At 45.5% G+C, this 16,070-nt stretch overlaps 3 non-coding genes across 3 annotated transcripts; 1 reads left to right on the top strand and 2 right to left on the bottom strand.

Annotated features, from left to right (window-relative positions):
• Positions 1-4,182: 4,182 nt before the first annotated feature.
• trnar-acg (transfer RNA arginine (anticodon ACG)) lies at positions 4,183-4,255 on the bottom strand. The gene has a single exon. It is a non-coding gene; the product is annotated as a tRNA-Arg (tRNA).
• Positions 4,256-10,108: 5,853 nt separating this feature from the next.
• On the bottom strand, positions 10,109-10,180 carry trnaq-uug (transfer RNA glutamine (anticodon UUG)). The gene has a single exon. It is a non-coding gene; the product is annotated as a tRNA-Gln (tRNA).
• Positions 10,181-14,546: 4,366 nt separating this feature from the next.
• trnal-caa (transfer RNA leucine (anticodon CAA)) lies at positions 14,547-14,629 on the top strand. The gene has a single exon. It is a non-coding gene; the product is annotated as a tRNA-Leu (tRNA).
• Positions 14,630-16,070: the final 1,441 nt, after the last annotated feature.

The raw sequence follows: 16,070 nt of genomic DNA, 5'->3' as shown, positions 1-16,070 counted from the left end.
TTCACTGAGCTTTTGTCCAAAGCCACGTGCATGTATCACATGTATATAATATATATCTGACACTCTTTCATCTACTCATTGACCAAAAATACAGTCTAATACCAGTAAATTTGTGCAGAAGAAAACGTTGTTTGTGCTGCTTCTTTATTTATTTATTTAGTTTAGTTAGTATTTTTTAATGTATTTTCTTTCAAGTCACATTTTGTCCATGAACTTCATAATCAGAGTCACCATCTCATCACATGACTAAAGTCTGGGTTCTGTATTGGTGGTAAAATATCCTTCCATGCCCCTCACTAGTTTGCACACAGAAAAGCATATTTTACTGGTTTCAGATCTCTTAGCTTGTTCTCTCTCTTAAACCAGCTGTGGCAGCTTTCATTGTGTGATCGTTGTCATCGTCTTCCACTTATTCCTTACTAGTAAGGGTCGCGGGGGGGCTGGAGCCTATCCCAGCATCTACGGGCGAGAGGTGGGGTTCAACCTGGACAGGTCGCCAGTCCATCGCAGGGCCAACACACAGAGACGAACAACCATTCACACTCACATTCATACCTACGGTCAATTTAGAGTATCAATCAGCCTCGTCCCCAAATTGCATGTCTTCGGACGGTGGGAGGAAGCTGGAGTACCAGAGAGAACCCACACAGGAACAGGGAGAACATGGAGACTCACACAGAAAGGTACTGCGCCCGAGCCGGGACCAGATTGATGGAAATCAAGTGTCTAAGTTCTGTTAGCAGCCATGAAGTTGATCTGGTTGGCACTGGTATTTGTTCTTGCTGCAGCTCAGGAGTGATTCAGGAGAAGAGTTTCAGAACAGCCAAGGTTGGGGACTGGAATTTTAGAATTTCCCCTGGAACCAGACAACCTTGGGAGGTAAAACCTCCAATCATAGCCACTCAGATGCAGCAGCAGAAGAAGCTGTCATCCACCCTGACAGTCAGAGCATCAAGTCAAGAAAACATCACCATCTTGTAGTTCCAAACCTCCACCTGTCAGATTCAGCTACTTCTTATTGTGGGACTTTAAACTTGAACACAATGGAATTTGGACAAGGAGTTTTCCTTCCAGTCCAAACATCATCGTCCAGCCTCCAACCAGAGGTCCATCAGTTATCATGGAGCCACAGGTGGAGTCTGGATTCTTTTCTAGAATGAGACGGCAATGAGAGTCCTGCCAAGTGACATCACTGACATGAATGGATGACTTCAGTCACGTGACTGGATGACTTCAGTCACGTGACTGGATGACTTCAGTCACGTGACTGGATGACTTCAGTCACGTGACTGGATGACTTCAGTCACGTGACTGGATGACTTCAGTCACGTGACTGGATGACTTCAGTCACGTGACTGGATGACTTCAGTCACGTGACTGGATGACAGTGTAGATGCCAATGTAGAGGTTGGGGAAATAGTCTCTGAGAATCCAGCTTGAACCCACAGCCTCCTTGTTTTCCAAAAACCCAAACAGCGACCATCTGTCTCCCTCCAATCCTGTACTTGGGTAAACAACAAAAACAGAGTAAAAGTCTCTGGCAACATATTTGTTTCCTGTAGGGTTTCTTCATGTATGTGTGGTGTACCTGCTTTCCCAGAGGACTGCCATCTTTGTTCTGTGGGCTGACATGTTTTAGTGTCAGCACAGGTCATAGCGCTGAGACTGAACTCTCATTCTCCTCCAAGTGTTATTTCCACCTCACACTCCTGCATATATTCAAGTGAACAGGGAACACAAATTTATGCTCAACTTCTTCTGTGTATTCATCCACAGTCACTAAACAACAACCAAACCAAACAAAAGAGGGTTTGCTAGAATGGCGATCAGCTGTAGTTCACCATCTTATCCAGGTCACATGACTCAGGAGTAGCGTGGCCGTCTGGCAACCAAAGGGTGGCTGGTTTGATCCTCACTTTCTCCAGTGACCATGTCAAAGTGTCCTTGAGTAAGACACTGAACCCCTAAATACTTCTGATGAGTAGGTTGGCTCCTTGCATGGCAGCCTTCAGCATCAGTGTGTGAGTGTGTGTGAATGAGAGGACATTGTTCAGCTCCTTGAGTGCTGCTGAGGTAGAAAGGCTCTGTACAAACTGAGTCCTTTTACCATTTCTTTCCTGCCTCTAGCGGCGCTGTCGTCACTTCCTGTGACCGTGGGAGGAAAGGGGTCCCCCTTCAGAATAAGTTTGATATCATTATGTTACTTCCTGTTCAACATGCCTTTAGCAGACCAACTCACAGAACAGCGCAGTGAGGTAGTGTAGCCGAGCGGTCTAAGGTGCTGGATTAAGGTTCCAGTCTCTGAAGAGGCGTGGGTTCAAATCCCACCACTGCCATCATGTCTCAGGTCACTGGAGAGGTGTGGCAGGTCTCTCACAGTCTCTCCTCTCTCTTCCACTTCAAACCTGTGACCAAAAGAAGAACCCTCCTCTGAGTCCACAGACCTGAGCATCGCTGCTCTGACTACCAGGTTACCTCCTGTGTATCAGTGTGAAGTCATGGGGAGGTAGTCAGTTGTTCATTTTGTTTTATGACAGAGGCTTCATTGTGAATTAAATAATTTTAATTCTTTACTTGAAGTTTCACGCTGTTTCGATTGAAAAAGGCGAGTTCCTGGAGAAGATCTTCTAGGGGTCCAGGTTAAAGCGGTGCCCAAGCTGGCACCAGGCGCTGACCCAGGTCCTGCATGGGAGATACTGTCAGTTCTGTTCTGCCCTGCTCTCAACCACAGGCTGGTGTTGAGGCCTGCAGCAACCAGGGCCCCAGTCACCAAGAGTATAAAGGCTGGTCATTGTGGCAGTGGGAGGAGTCAAAATGAAGACAGACCAATGAGAGCAGGACGTTCCTGGAGAAGTCAGAAGAACTTGACCATGTTTCCTACAGTACCCAGGAGGCCTGGTAGTTGTTGAAGGAAGCTCCAAAAGCAAAGAGCAGACAGCAGGATATCAAAAGAAAAGATCCAGACACTAAAACTACAAGTAGAAACAAGAAGAAATACTAAAAGCTTTGGAAAGATACTACAAGGTTGGATATACATTATTATATACACTACTATTCTCATTGACTCCTAAAGAGGGACAGGAAACATTAGAATGTGGATCAGATCAGCTGATTTCAGTGTTGAGTCCATCCCTCCATCCACTTTCTGTTCTTATCCTTTAAGGGTCACGGAGGGGGGGGGGGGGGGCGATCCCAGGTGACATTGTTCAAGAGGCAGGGTTCACCCTGGACAGGTCACCAGTCCATCAGGAGAAATGAGGTGGTCGGTATCATGCAACCTAAACTAAAACATTAGTCAGGTCAAATTCAGATTAAAGCAAGAGTCTCCAGATCAAAGTCAGAATTCCTGATGATGTCATCAGGGCTTTGACAGTAGCTAGAATTCTTTCTTTGATCTCAGGAGGACATGAAAGAAACCCAATTGAGGAAAGTAGAAGAGAGCACATTCAGCTTCATTAGAAACACTTGAACTGTTGAACAGTAGAATTTGTTTGAAACAGTTTACAACACTGAGTGACAGGATTGAAGAGGGGAGAGTTTTGTATTTTCAGTTTAATTCTAACTTAAAACTGTGGATGAACATTTTTAGTAGTTCATATTCTAACATACAGAGGAAGTCATGTCATTCCCTTTTTAAAAAAAGAAAAACATGTGAAGCTCCTCCCCCCAGCTCCAGATGGACAGACAGACATGAGAGTGGCCAGGAAGCAAAGAAGTGTTGTGCTCCTCTCCAGTGCTCTGGTGTTGTTGTGTTCTTCTCAGCTCCATCATGAAGACTTGCTGGCACTGGGCGCTGGTGGAAGTTTGCAGCTCTCACTGGAAAGTCCTGAGGCTCCTCCCACTCTGAAGCAGGCAGTTGCTCCCAGCCAGCCCACACTTTCACTCTCTGGTGTAGGAGTGAAGAACAAAATCAGAATCAAGAACCAGCACTCTTTCATTGGGGCTCCTTTCTCCTTGTTCTGATCCAGAAATTCAACAGCTTCTATCATTGATTGACAGGAAATGTTGATGACACACTGGGATTTTTGTTCTCCTGCTGTCACTGTCAAGTGCAGCTTAACATGAGAGGCAGCAGGATCATTCATGTGTTCATGTTTCCAGCAGACAAGGAGGAAACCTGGGAGGACTTCAGTGACTTTGATCACTGGTTCTCACTTCATCTTCTCAGTATAAAGTTTAAAGCGAGCTGGCCAGGAGTTGAACCTAGAATCTTCTGATCCGTAGTCAGACGCGTTATCCATTGCGCCACCAGCCCTGTGGAGAAGCTGCTATGTTCATGTGTGCTTGCTGTTACAGAAAAGCCCAACAACATGGTGGCATTTTCAGGGGACACAATGGTGCAGTGGTCAGCACTGTGGCCTCCCAGCAAGAAGGTTCAGCTCTCCTCCTATTTGGTTGCTAGGAACCTGAATCAGGCCTCAGTGGAGCGGTGCTGCTGAGGCTGAGTGAGGCTGAGTGAGGGACTGAGCAGGAGCCAGCAGGTCCAAGCAGGTTCAGGCAAACTCCCCTCAGTCCACCAACATCAAAGCAGAGGAACAGAGTTCATCTAACAAAATGATTCATATCATCTCCTCTTGGAATGTTCTGGAACTACAAGTACACTTAAAATGGCTGACTTATGACCACAGAAGGAACTTTGAAGTAGATTTGATTAATTTAAGTCAGTGACAGTCTTTTTTTTTAAAGAACTTAGTTCAGGTAACTTGATTGTTTTACTAAGATGAGCTTTAATGTTATACCATTGAAACAAGACCTTCATATATTTATGATGACATCACCAATAGGAGCCTTCCCAGTCTGTCAGGTGGTAGAATTCAGTCACCACCAATGACATCAGAGTCAGAGTTAGAGATCAAAGACAGACATTAAAGTCTCACATTAAAGTCTCTCTTATTAAAAAAATTAAAGTGTTATATCTTTGAAAATATACTGCAATACATTAAATATTATATTTCCATGAATGGTAACCTCGTTCTTATATTCTTTAATATACTGCAATAGTAATGGACCCTCAATGACACTGTAGTGATGAATCTATCAAGGAGTACAAATGATTATAATCAGAGAATTTTGAAGTCAAGTTTGAGATCAGTTTGATCCTCTCTCTCTCTCTGTCTCTCTCCCTCTCTCTCTCTGTCTCCCCCCTCTCTCCCTCTCTCTCTCTGTCTACCCCCCTCTCTCTCTGTCTCCCCCCTCTCCCTCTCTCTCTCTGTCTCCCCCCTCTCTCCCTCTCTCTCTCTGTCTCCCCCCCTCTCCCCCCCCCTCTCTGTCCCCCCCCCCCTCTCTCTCAGGAGCTTTTAAATGAATATTTTAATAAAACAGAACAGGAGACTGAAGAGTGATCACTCAAACCCGGTTCCTGTCTCAAAGAGCTTCTCGGTGCAGCTCCCATCAGCTCCTAAAAACAGGAAACCAGCAGATTCACTGTTGAACGGTGGCATTAAAATGTCTCAAAAGCTGTCCTGTCCACCATTTGTTGGTGCAAAGACATTTAAAAACACCAGTTGAACATTTTCCAAAGCTGCTGTCACCGTCTTTCAAACACCTGGAATGATTTCCTTCCAAACCAAAAGAAACTGGTAAAAAAAACAACAACAAAAACCTCCTGGAGAATCAAACTCCACCCTCTGCTCCAACTGGACTTGGGACTTCAAATGACCCCCATTAAAAGTCTGCCTGCATCCCCATTCACTGACTGTTGTGTTGTGGGTCTCCTGGACAAACATGGCAGGGATCCTCTTGATCTCCAGGAGTTTAAAAGAGCAGCTCTTTTAAAATGGGTTCTGGCTCCGTTCAGGTTTAGAGAGCTGAGACTAAAATCACACATGAATGAAAGAGGGAACCCAAGAAAACAAGTCAGCGTGAAAGAGGAGCAGATTTTAAAACTCCTCATCATTTCCACCTCCAGGAGTGAAGCCTCCTGGGACCCAAGAGGCTCCAGCTGGCAGAGCTCTCACTGGTTTCTCCACCACCTCGCTAACCTGAGCTGGAGCATCTGAGAACCAAACAGTGACCCCATTCATTCCAGAGCCGACTCCACAAACTCTGAGCCCCCACTTTACCCACAGCCAGCAGGTCTCCTCAACACTGCATGACACACGACGACTAAATTTAACACTGAAGTGTCTCATCCAGAGATCTGTCACATGTGTCTGCTGTGGAGGGTCAATCTGTCCGTCCAAATTCAGATCATTAACACAGCGACTCCTAAGCACCAGTAGAGCCTGTTCATCGTCCCTGGGTGGGCTCGAACCACCAGCCTCTCTGTTAACAGCCGAGCGCGCTGACCGATTGCGCCACAGAAACTCTGAGTCTCCTGCTTTTCATGAAGAGTTTTCAGGCTAAATTCAGTGTGTGAGGTCCACACTGCACATTTGAGGGACCATGAAGGACAGAGGAGAGTCTGACTGTCATGGTGAAAGCCTTCAGCACTAGAACTGAAACAGCCCCACCATCTTAACCCCCCCAGACCAAACAGGCTTCATCAGAAACATACCCACCTCCTAGAACATCCAGAGATCATCAGTCTGATTAATAGAACATGGCAAACAAACAAGAACATGTTATTGTTTGATCAGAAGCTGAAACAATGTTTCTATGTTTGTCTGTTCTGGTCTGAATGAAAGAGGAGGTTTTCTTGGTCATGTGACGTGGATGAGCGTTCAACTAGAACTTCCTGATTCAACAGGATTTGAGTTTGTTGGGATTTTGTCAAAGACACCAACCAAACCTCTGAGTGGTGCAGATGTCTGCTGCCTCCTCAGAGCAGACTGGAGCTCAGCCTCACTCACCTGTGGGAGCCCCAGCAGAGCCACCGTGGGATGGAGTTTCATTTTAGGATCCAAGGTCCTGGATTGAATTGGTGTTTTGTGTGTTTTTAGGCCTCCTGGCACCGATGAATGAATGAACCATTGTTCCAGAGGGAGCTGGTGTCAGGTCAGTCTCTGTTTCTACAAGACCTCCTGCTGCAGAGCCAAACTGGGAAACATTTGAAACTCAAAATCCTGTTCTTGTCACAATCCTGCTCTCCTAAATCAAGGCCTGTTCAACAAATGGTAGAGCAGAGGAAGCGTGCTGGGCCCATAACCCAGAGGTTTATGGATCAAAACCATCCTCTGCTAAATGAAAAGAACAAAAAATAGCCTGATTATTAAATATAATGAGGTTTTTTTCTGATACAAAGGGGTGGAATTGAAAGTGAACTGATGGAAGCAAAAGTTGACTTCATAAGATTTTTTTGTGATTCAACATAGCAGATAAATTTTCATTTCTATACTGATTATCTGCAATGGTTCGTGGACTCTGGTCTGACCCCAGGAACCTCCGCTGGATCTCCGGCATCCTCCTCTATGTCCAAGTTATCAGAAACGACGAGGTAATCCAAACTGGACTTCCCTCCGTCATCGTCCTACAGGAGACACCGGGACTCCTTATCACCCACTGTAACCCGTACACCCAGAGAATCTACGTTCACTTAGACCCTTGGGGCGTGTACCGTAAGCACAACCACCTCCCTCCACGGCTAACCGAAGGAAGACTGAGCCGTACACAGACCCAAGACGCAATCGAATTTACTAGGCACACCACTATTTACAAGCTCGAGCAGTTGCAAAAGTTTCTGGTTACAGAGAGACCTGGGTGGCCAGAAACGACCAAAACAATTTCTGGGTGGGCTGCTCACTGCCTCATCAGCTATCAGATCGCTGTTTTCTGTCGGGTTATCCGCAGCCAATACCGTTAGCATTCGCTCATTACAGAAACACATGGATGAACTTGATGGAGAGATGCCAGAGATTCAACAGAGGCTTCCCCAGCAACAACAACAACTTCAGGGAATTGGCAAAACCCTGCAGGGTACTATAGTCACCGTGAATTTGCACTCGATACTCCTAAATAACATGTTGCGTGCCTTATCGACGTTATTGCAGGTCGTCAAGGAGGACATCACCTCTGTGCGAATAGTCAGAGACTTAATGCAGGATCTTCTCAGAGAAGTTAGCTCCTCGGTTAATAGCCTGAGCGGTGGCATGATCCCCTCGTATCTGGTCTCCTCAGAACTGGTAGAAGAGATTCTCCAGTCCGCTACGACGACTGTGGTGCAATCCTCCCAACTCCACCTGGCGTATAGTCTTGGCAGCGCAATCCCTATTTTTGTAGATCCCCAGAATCTAGAAATAGGATTCATGCTCAGTGTACCCATCACAGAGCAACAAAACATTTATAGGCTGAAAACGGTCCTAAATGTTGGATTTTGGAGAGGCAACACTCGTGTACAACTTAAGACACCACCCACACTCGCATACCATGATGACGACCCAACGCTCTGTCTCATTCCAAACCTGGACATGTGCACCCCAACAAAAGACATCCATTTTATATGCCCCGAATAATGAATATTAAATATAATTAGTAACTTATTTAATTATCAATAATTATATCCATAATTATCGATTATCATTAATTTTGACCAATGCGCTCATCAGCGCACAACATTGGTAAACTGGACAGTTTGTCTGGTGAAGCTCTCTCAGACACTCCTTTCTTCATCCTCCCTTCAGGCTCAGCAGCATCAGAGTCAATGTGTCTGACTAGAATGATCTCTTGTTTTTAAGATGGCGCTGTTCTTTTCTTCCTCAGTCTGATGAAGAGCTTGTGAGCAGCAAACGTCTCTCCCTCTGATGACTTCATGCTGTAGAACATGGACGCCCTGGCCTGACGACCTCAGTCAGTAGAGCAGGAGACTCTTAATCTCAGGGTGGTGGGTTGAAGCCCCATGTTGGGCATTAATCTTAATCTCTTAGCGTGTTCTCTCTCTTAAAGCAGCTGTGGCAGCTTTCATCATGTGATTTATTTTAAAATATAAATATGGAACAGAACCATTGTAATCAGATGTCAGGACATTTGAAGGAATGTCAATCTCCTGTTGAAATGTTGCAGTGTGCAGCTGAGGCTCTCTGGCAGTGGCACCAGGAGCCCCAATGGCAGAACCTGGACCCTCCTGGAGGAGAACCACAGGTGAGGGCCTTCTTGGCTCCAGATTGATGGAAATCAAGTGTCTGAGGCTGTTAGCAGCCATGAAGTTGATCTGGTTGGCACTGGTATTTGTTCTTGCTGCAGCTCAGGAGTGATTCAGGAGAAGAGTTTCAGAACAACCAAGGTTGGGGACTGGAATTTTAAAGTTTCACCTGGAACCAAACAACCTTGGAGGGTAAAACCTCCAATCATAGCCACTCAGATGCAGCAGCAGAAGAAGCTGTCATCTACCCTGACAGTCAGAGCATCAAGTCAAGGAAACATCACCATCTTGTAGTTCCAAACCTTCACCTGTCAGATTCAGCTACTTCTTATTGTGGGACTTTAAATTTGAACACAAACAGTGTCTAGACGCACGATGGCCCAAAAACGGCCCGCATCCCAATTGCAGATCAGCACCACACCAGACCCAGGATTGGTCCAGTTCTGATTTTACTTCAGTATTTGGCACCTTCGGATGTTCGGACCGAATCCGGTTAGTTCCACACATTTTCATTTCACCTTGGATTTTAGAGCTTTCGTTAAAACCTGTATTTCATTTGTGGGCCACAACTGTCATGTGTGCACCACAGGCGGATCAGGAAGCTTTCAAACGGATCTGGCCCAAAGACTCCTGCTATCTGGGCAGTGTAGATGCCAATGTAGTGATTGGGGAAATAGTCTCTGAGAATCCAACTTGACGGTCCTGCTAAGTGTTGTGATGCTCAAATGTTCTGTGAAATAGTTGGACCCTCAGCAGAGATGCTAGATTAGGAGTTGATGGGAGTTGTTGCAGATACCAGGGTCCAAAGTCCAGCTTGGACCAAGTTTGTGCAGTTCTTTGTCAAGCTAGCAGCAATTCTTTTCTTTTCACATCGCTGTCTCCTGATGACTCAGGACCAGTTGATGTCCATTTATCTGTCATGGTGACAGAGAACTTTCTCCAGCTCAAACAGGACAAAACTGAGGTCTTAATTGAAGGTGGTGGCAGCGTTGTTAGGGCCTGAGCCTCCTCCCAACCAGCCACAGCCAAGGAGCAGGAGTTGGCCATAGAAAAAAGCAATTCCTCTTTCAGAGTCCGTCAGAGACCTGCTGGAGGCTCCACCAAGATTTGAACTCGGATCACTGGATTCAAAGTCCAGAGTGCTAACCATTACACCATGGAACCAGTCCAAAAAAAAAAGACATGAGTGAGAAAAATTATGGCGCTTATCATGTAGGCGGGAGTACAGTGGTTGTCTGGTTTTAATTTTCACAAACACCCATCCATGCATTTATCCATTGTCTTCCGCTCATTCCTGTTAATGGTTGCAGTGGGGCTGGAGCCCAGCCCAGTGTCAACTGGCGAGAGGTACACCCCGGAAAGGTCACCAGTTCATCTCAGGGCCAACACCTTGAGACAAACAACCATTCACACTCACATTCATACCTACGGTCAATTTAGAGCATCCAATTAGCCTAGTCCCCAATTGCATGTCTTTGGATGGTGGGAAGAGGCCAGAGTACCTGGGGAGAACCCACACAGGCACGGGGAGAACATGCAAACTCCACACAGAAAGATCCTGTGCCAGAGCCTGGGCTCAAACCTGGAACCTTCTTGCTGTGAGAAAATTGTTTTTAGTTTATTTGACAGCTGATTGAAGACGTGGGTCAAAACTGACCGTTACCATAGAGATGGGAACAGAAAGCTGACACAAGAGGAAGGTTCCAGCTCTGAAAAAGGAGTTTGATCAAAATCTTGAACTGCCAGTAGAAATATCCTTTTGTATGTTGACCTTTGTTGACAGAAGTCACTTTAGCTTGGCAGTGACAAGAATGGCTGCTAGCTTGACAAAGAACAGCACAAACCAGGTTCAAGCTGGACTTTGGACCCTGGTATCTGCAACGACTCCATCAACTCCTGATCTAGCAGCTCTGCTGGGTCCAACTATTTTACAGAACATTTGACAGACCTGTGGAGCACTGAGGACACACATGAGTTGATCACATGATCCACTGAAGCGCCATTTTACCTGCCACTGAGGTCACCAACATGAGCTGGAGTTGGGAATCTTGAACTGAACCTGGTATCACAGCGACACCTGCTGCTGCAAAATGGAACAGCAACATTGAACCAAGTACAGGATTGGAGGGAGACTGATGGTCGCTGTTTGGGTTTTTGAAGAACAAGGAGGGCATGGGTTCAAGCTGGATTCTCAGAGACTATTTCCCCAACCTCTACATTGGAATCTACACTGTCATCCAGTCATGTGACTGAAGTCATCCAGTCACGTTACTGAAGTCATCAGTCATGTGACTGAAGTCATCAGTCATGTCAGTGATGTCACTCTGCAGGACTGTCATTGCCGTCTCATTCTAGAAAAGAATCCAGACTCCACATTTCTGGGGCAGTTTTGGTCTTTAAACACTTGACAGTTCCAGGAGATTTAGTCTGGCTCAAGATCTTCAGATCAACCCAGGACAGAAGGCTATGACTCCATTGGATTGTATAGTTGGAGCATTCAGAGATCTGGTGGATCTCAGTAGGAGCTGTATTTATCCACTGAATGATCCTGGTCAATGTGATCCTGCTCCTCCATCTCTAAGGCTGACAGAGCAGGAGGACCTGACTGAGAAGAAAGCTGCCCTTGAGCAGCTTCAGTCTCTGTGTGACAACACACAGGCAGAAAACCAGAATTTGAGGGAACAAGTTTCTACTCTTGAACGTGAGAATAAAAGAGCAATCCAGGAGCTCCAGAACCTCACTGCTGTGGTGGCCAACCTCCAAACAGTCCAGGACAAGAACCAGACTCAGATAGAAGATCTGAACGCAACAGTCCACAGTCTTCAGTGTGAGGGGAGGAAGGTTGATGGGGAGAACAATGAGCTCAGAAAAGAGCTGACCCACGTTCAGTCTCTGAGGGAGAGAGAACAGGTGGAGATGAAATGTCTTGAGGAAGACCTGACTGAGAAGAAAAGTGCTCTTGATCAGCTTCAGTCTCTGTGTGACAAGAGATGGACAGAAAACCAGAATTTGTGGGGACAGGTTTCTAGTCTTGGACAAGAGAAGATTATTGCATATCAGCTGGTAGAGAACATGTCTGCCATGGTGGGCAACCTTGAATCTGTGAGGGAGGAGAACCAGACTCAGATCAGAGACCTGAACACACAAGTCCACTATCTTCAGCTTGAGGTGAAGATGGTTTACAAGGAGAAATGTGACCTCAAGTGTGAGCTCAACTCCATCCAGGCAGAGAAGAACAAAATGAGAGAAGAACTCACTGAGAAGAAGACGACTCTTGAACAGCTGAGTGAGTGGGTGAGAGTGAGGAGAGAGAGGCAGAAAATGGATGTTTGAGGAGACGAGTTTCTACTGCATCTCAGGAGACAGAGACCTTCACTGCTGAGTTGGCCCACCTTGAATCAAGGAAGGACCAGGACCCCACAAAGACTGGCAGTCTGAACGGTGAAGTTCAGAGTCTTCTATGTGCAGTGAGAACACAAAAGAAGAAAAGGAGCAGTGCTCAGGGGGAAATCCTGGGAAATCTTCATGATTTAAAAAGCTGTTTGAAAGAGGAAAATCAAGGCCTTCAAGCGAAGGTCCAGCAAACTTCTGAAGAGCAAGCAGACTCTCCCCTACGTCCAGCCAGAGAAGAGCAAGCAGACTCTCCCCTACGTCCAGCCAGAGAAGAGCAAACAGACTCTCCCCTACGTCCAGCAAGAGAAGAGCAAACAGACTCTCCCCTATGTCCAGCCAGAGAAGAGCAAACAGACTCTCCCCTATGTCCAGCCAGAGAAGAGCAAGCAGACTCTCCCCTACGTCCTGCCAGAGAAGAGCAAGCAGACTCTCCCCTACGTCCAGCCAGAGAAGAGCAAGCAGACTCTCCCCTATGTCCTGCCAGAGAAGAGCAAGCAGACGCTCTCATATGTTCTTCTGCAGAGGAGCGATGGGATTCTGCTGCATGTCCTGTGACTGAAGAGCAGAATGATGGGGGCACCCTGGAGACTGGACCTGCTGCGGGTCAGACCAGAGGTCTACTGAGCCGTGTGACATCTGGTGTAGAAGATGCTCTGTTTATGTTCATAGTTTTTTCTTTGTGTGCTTTTCCTCAACTTTGTTTTCTTTGTTTGTTATATATGATGATACCTTGATCACCACAGCAGTTGATCCCAGCTTGATTAGCTGAGTGCTTTGCAGTCTAAAGCACTTTAGTGATACCTGTGGGGTCCCTTATCCTCACTGACCACAGGGATTCAGCCTCACTGAAGGAGAGGGAACCTTCCAGGTTGCAACTCCTAGAATACCTAGAATTCTGTCTTTGATCTCAGGAGGACATGAAAGAAACCCAATAGAGGAAAGTATAAGAGAGCACATTCAGCTTCATTCACTGTTACACTGTTTATACTGTTTACATTGTCTGCACTTTATTCACTCACTCCAGTCACCTTACTCTTCATTTTACATTGTGTACATACTGTATGTAGTATATTTATTGTATTTTATCTTTAATCTTATTTTTATTCTCTTATTTATTCCCACTGTCATGTCCCTCTTTTTTTCTATTGTTTTTTAATGTCATGCTGCTCAGTTGTACCGTACTTTAATTGCCCCTCGGGGATAAATAAAGTCATCTGAATCTGAATCTGAATCTGAATTAGAAACACTTGAACTGTTCAACAGTAGAATTTGTTTGAAACAGTTTACAACACTGAGATTTTTGTATTTTCAATTCAATTCTAACTTAAAACTGGGCATGAACATTTTTAGTCGTTCATATTCTAACATACAGAGGAAGTCATGACATTCCCTTTTTTTAACCTGTCCTGTTCAGGAAATGGAAATGGAAATTTAGCTGCTATGTTGAATCAGAAAAACCTTTTGAAGTCTACTTTTGCTTCAGTCAGAAAGTGGACTGTTGTTAACTCTCACAATGGTTGGTGATTCTGGAGGAAGACAAAATGCTTATGAACCTCTTTTTAACAGACACACATTTCTACAGACACTGGTTTATTTTTCTTCTTCTAGCAGAGGATGGTTTCGATCCATCGACCTCTGGGTTCTGGGCCCAGCACGCTTCCTCTGCACCACTCTGCTCTACCATTGACTGAACAGGCCTTGTTTTAGGACAGCATTCTCTGTCTTTGTCTCTGCCCTGCTTTCCTGCTCTCTTTCCCCACAACCAGTCAAAGCAGAAGGCCGTCCCCACTGATCCTGGATCTGCTCGACGTTCCTGCCTGTTAAAAGGAAGGTTTTCATCACCACTGTTGCAGGATGTGCCGCTGATGGAGAATTGTTGGGTGGAGTTTTATTGAAGGAGTTTGGTGCTGGACCTGCTCTACTAGTAAAGAGTCAGGAGAGAACTTTTGTTGTGACTTGACACACACACACACACACACACACACACACACACACACACACACACACACACACACACACACACACACATTCATTTCTTCCTGCCATGAACACAGACTGTGTGTTTAATGTTAACAAAAATTCTACTTTGTCAGTGAATGAATTCATTTGATATTGAAGTCTGCAAATTTCAGTGTCTGTCAGGATGGCTGAGCGGTCTAAGGCGCTGCGTTCAAGTCGCAGTCTCTCCTGGAGGCGTGGGTTCAAATCCCACTTCTGACAAAGGACATTTTCTCCACATTCCTATGCATCCACAGTGGTAAATTTCAAACCCAGTTGAAGCTGCTCTCCACTGAGGGGAGTGAGTGGTTGAACTGGCAGCAGAGGAGGCAAAGGAGCTTCCCTGTGACGGTCCAACATCGCCTGGTTTCCTCCAACATGGAGCAGCCACCAAACTCTAACTTCAATGTTGGATCAAAGTCTACTGAAGGAATGTGTTTGGTTCAAAAACCCATTTGTGTTCATCCTTCAATTCACATTTTGTCCATTAACTTCATCATCAGAGTCTCCATCTCATCACATGACTAAAGTCTGGGTTCTGTGTTGGTGGTAAACATCCTTCCACTCACCCAGGCTCCTCACTGGTCTGCACACAGAAATGCATATTTTACTGGTTTAACCAGTTCCTCAAGTAGTTTAGGAAAAAAGACACTTTGTTAGTTCCTGTAAAGGTCCCACTTTGGGTCGTAACACTTTTTTCCTGACTGCTTGACGTCTCAGTCAGAACAGCTGAGATGAGAACTGAATGTCTGGATTTCTTCCTGACATCATCAGGGTCTGAGGAGTTCATTAATAAAATGATTCAGTAAGATGGGAGTTAGAACTTGGAGACCAAAGGAAGAACCTCCAAATTCAGGACCCTGAGATCAAAGTGAACACTCTGATCTCAGAGGTCTGGGATATTTCACATCCTGATGGCCCTCCAAAATAAGAGCACTGTCTCACTGTCTAAAAATTATCATTTGTTTGTGAAAAAATCAGGGTAGGTTTTTCAGACTTTGTCAGACCTTTCCCCAAATCATCATTTGTTTGTGGAAATTAGATCCAGAAAACCACTGTAGTCCCTCGTACATGCTTAGTGCCATAGTTTGTCTCACTTGTTTCATCTTTGATGGTTCCATGGTGGAATGGTGAGCACTCTAGACTCTGAATCCAGTGATCCTCAGTGGAGCCTCCAGCAGGTCTCTGACAGGTGTTGATAGAGGAGTTGAGGCTGCTGACTACAGTGGAAGACACCATCAACAATGATGTTTAGCTCTCAGCTCCTTCAGTCACATGACTGGGTCATCCTGTCATGTCAGTGATGTCACTTGGCAGGACTGCCATTGCATTCTTAATTCTATAACATCTGAGATTAAAATCTATGGAATTACAACCAACAAGCAGCCAAACACCTGATCAGATGCTCCTTCATCAGGCTGAGAAGAATCAATCTAAACTGGGATGAAGAAAATTAACTGAGAGGAGAAACCTCCTGATTGGATGACATGGACCCACCTGATCCATGTCAGCCTTGTTGGAGCAGAAAGAGGTGGATCAGAGGAATCAGTGGATCAAGACTCAGGTGGCAGATGAAGAATCTCTGTATTCACAATGGAGTCAGAGAAATCTTCCAACGTGAGAGAACGTGACAGACCATTTTATACTGAAGACAGGCTGTGTG

The sequence above is a fragment of the Aulostomus chinensis genome, chromosome 1 (genome assembly GCF_037954235.1).
Source record: "Aulostomus chinensis isolate RoL2024-O1b breed Wild chromosome 1, RoL_Achi_v1.0, whole genome shotgun sequence".
NCBI classification, from domain to species: Eukaryota; Metazoa; Chordata; class Actinopteri; order Syngnathiformes; family Aulostomidae; genus Aulostomus; species Aulostomus chinensis.
The sequence above is the reverse complement of the archived record's forward strand: the minus strand, read 5'-3'. Positions and strand labels throughout refer to the sequence as shown.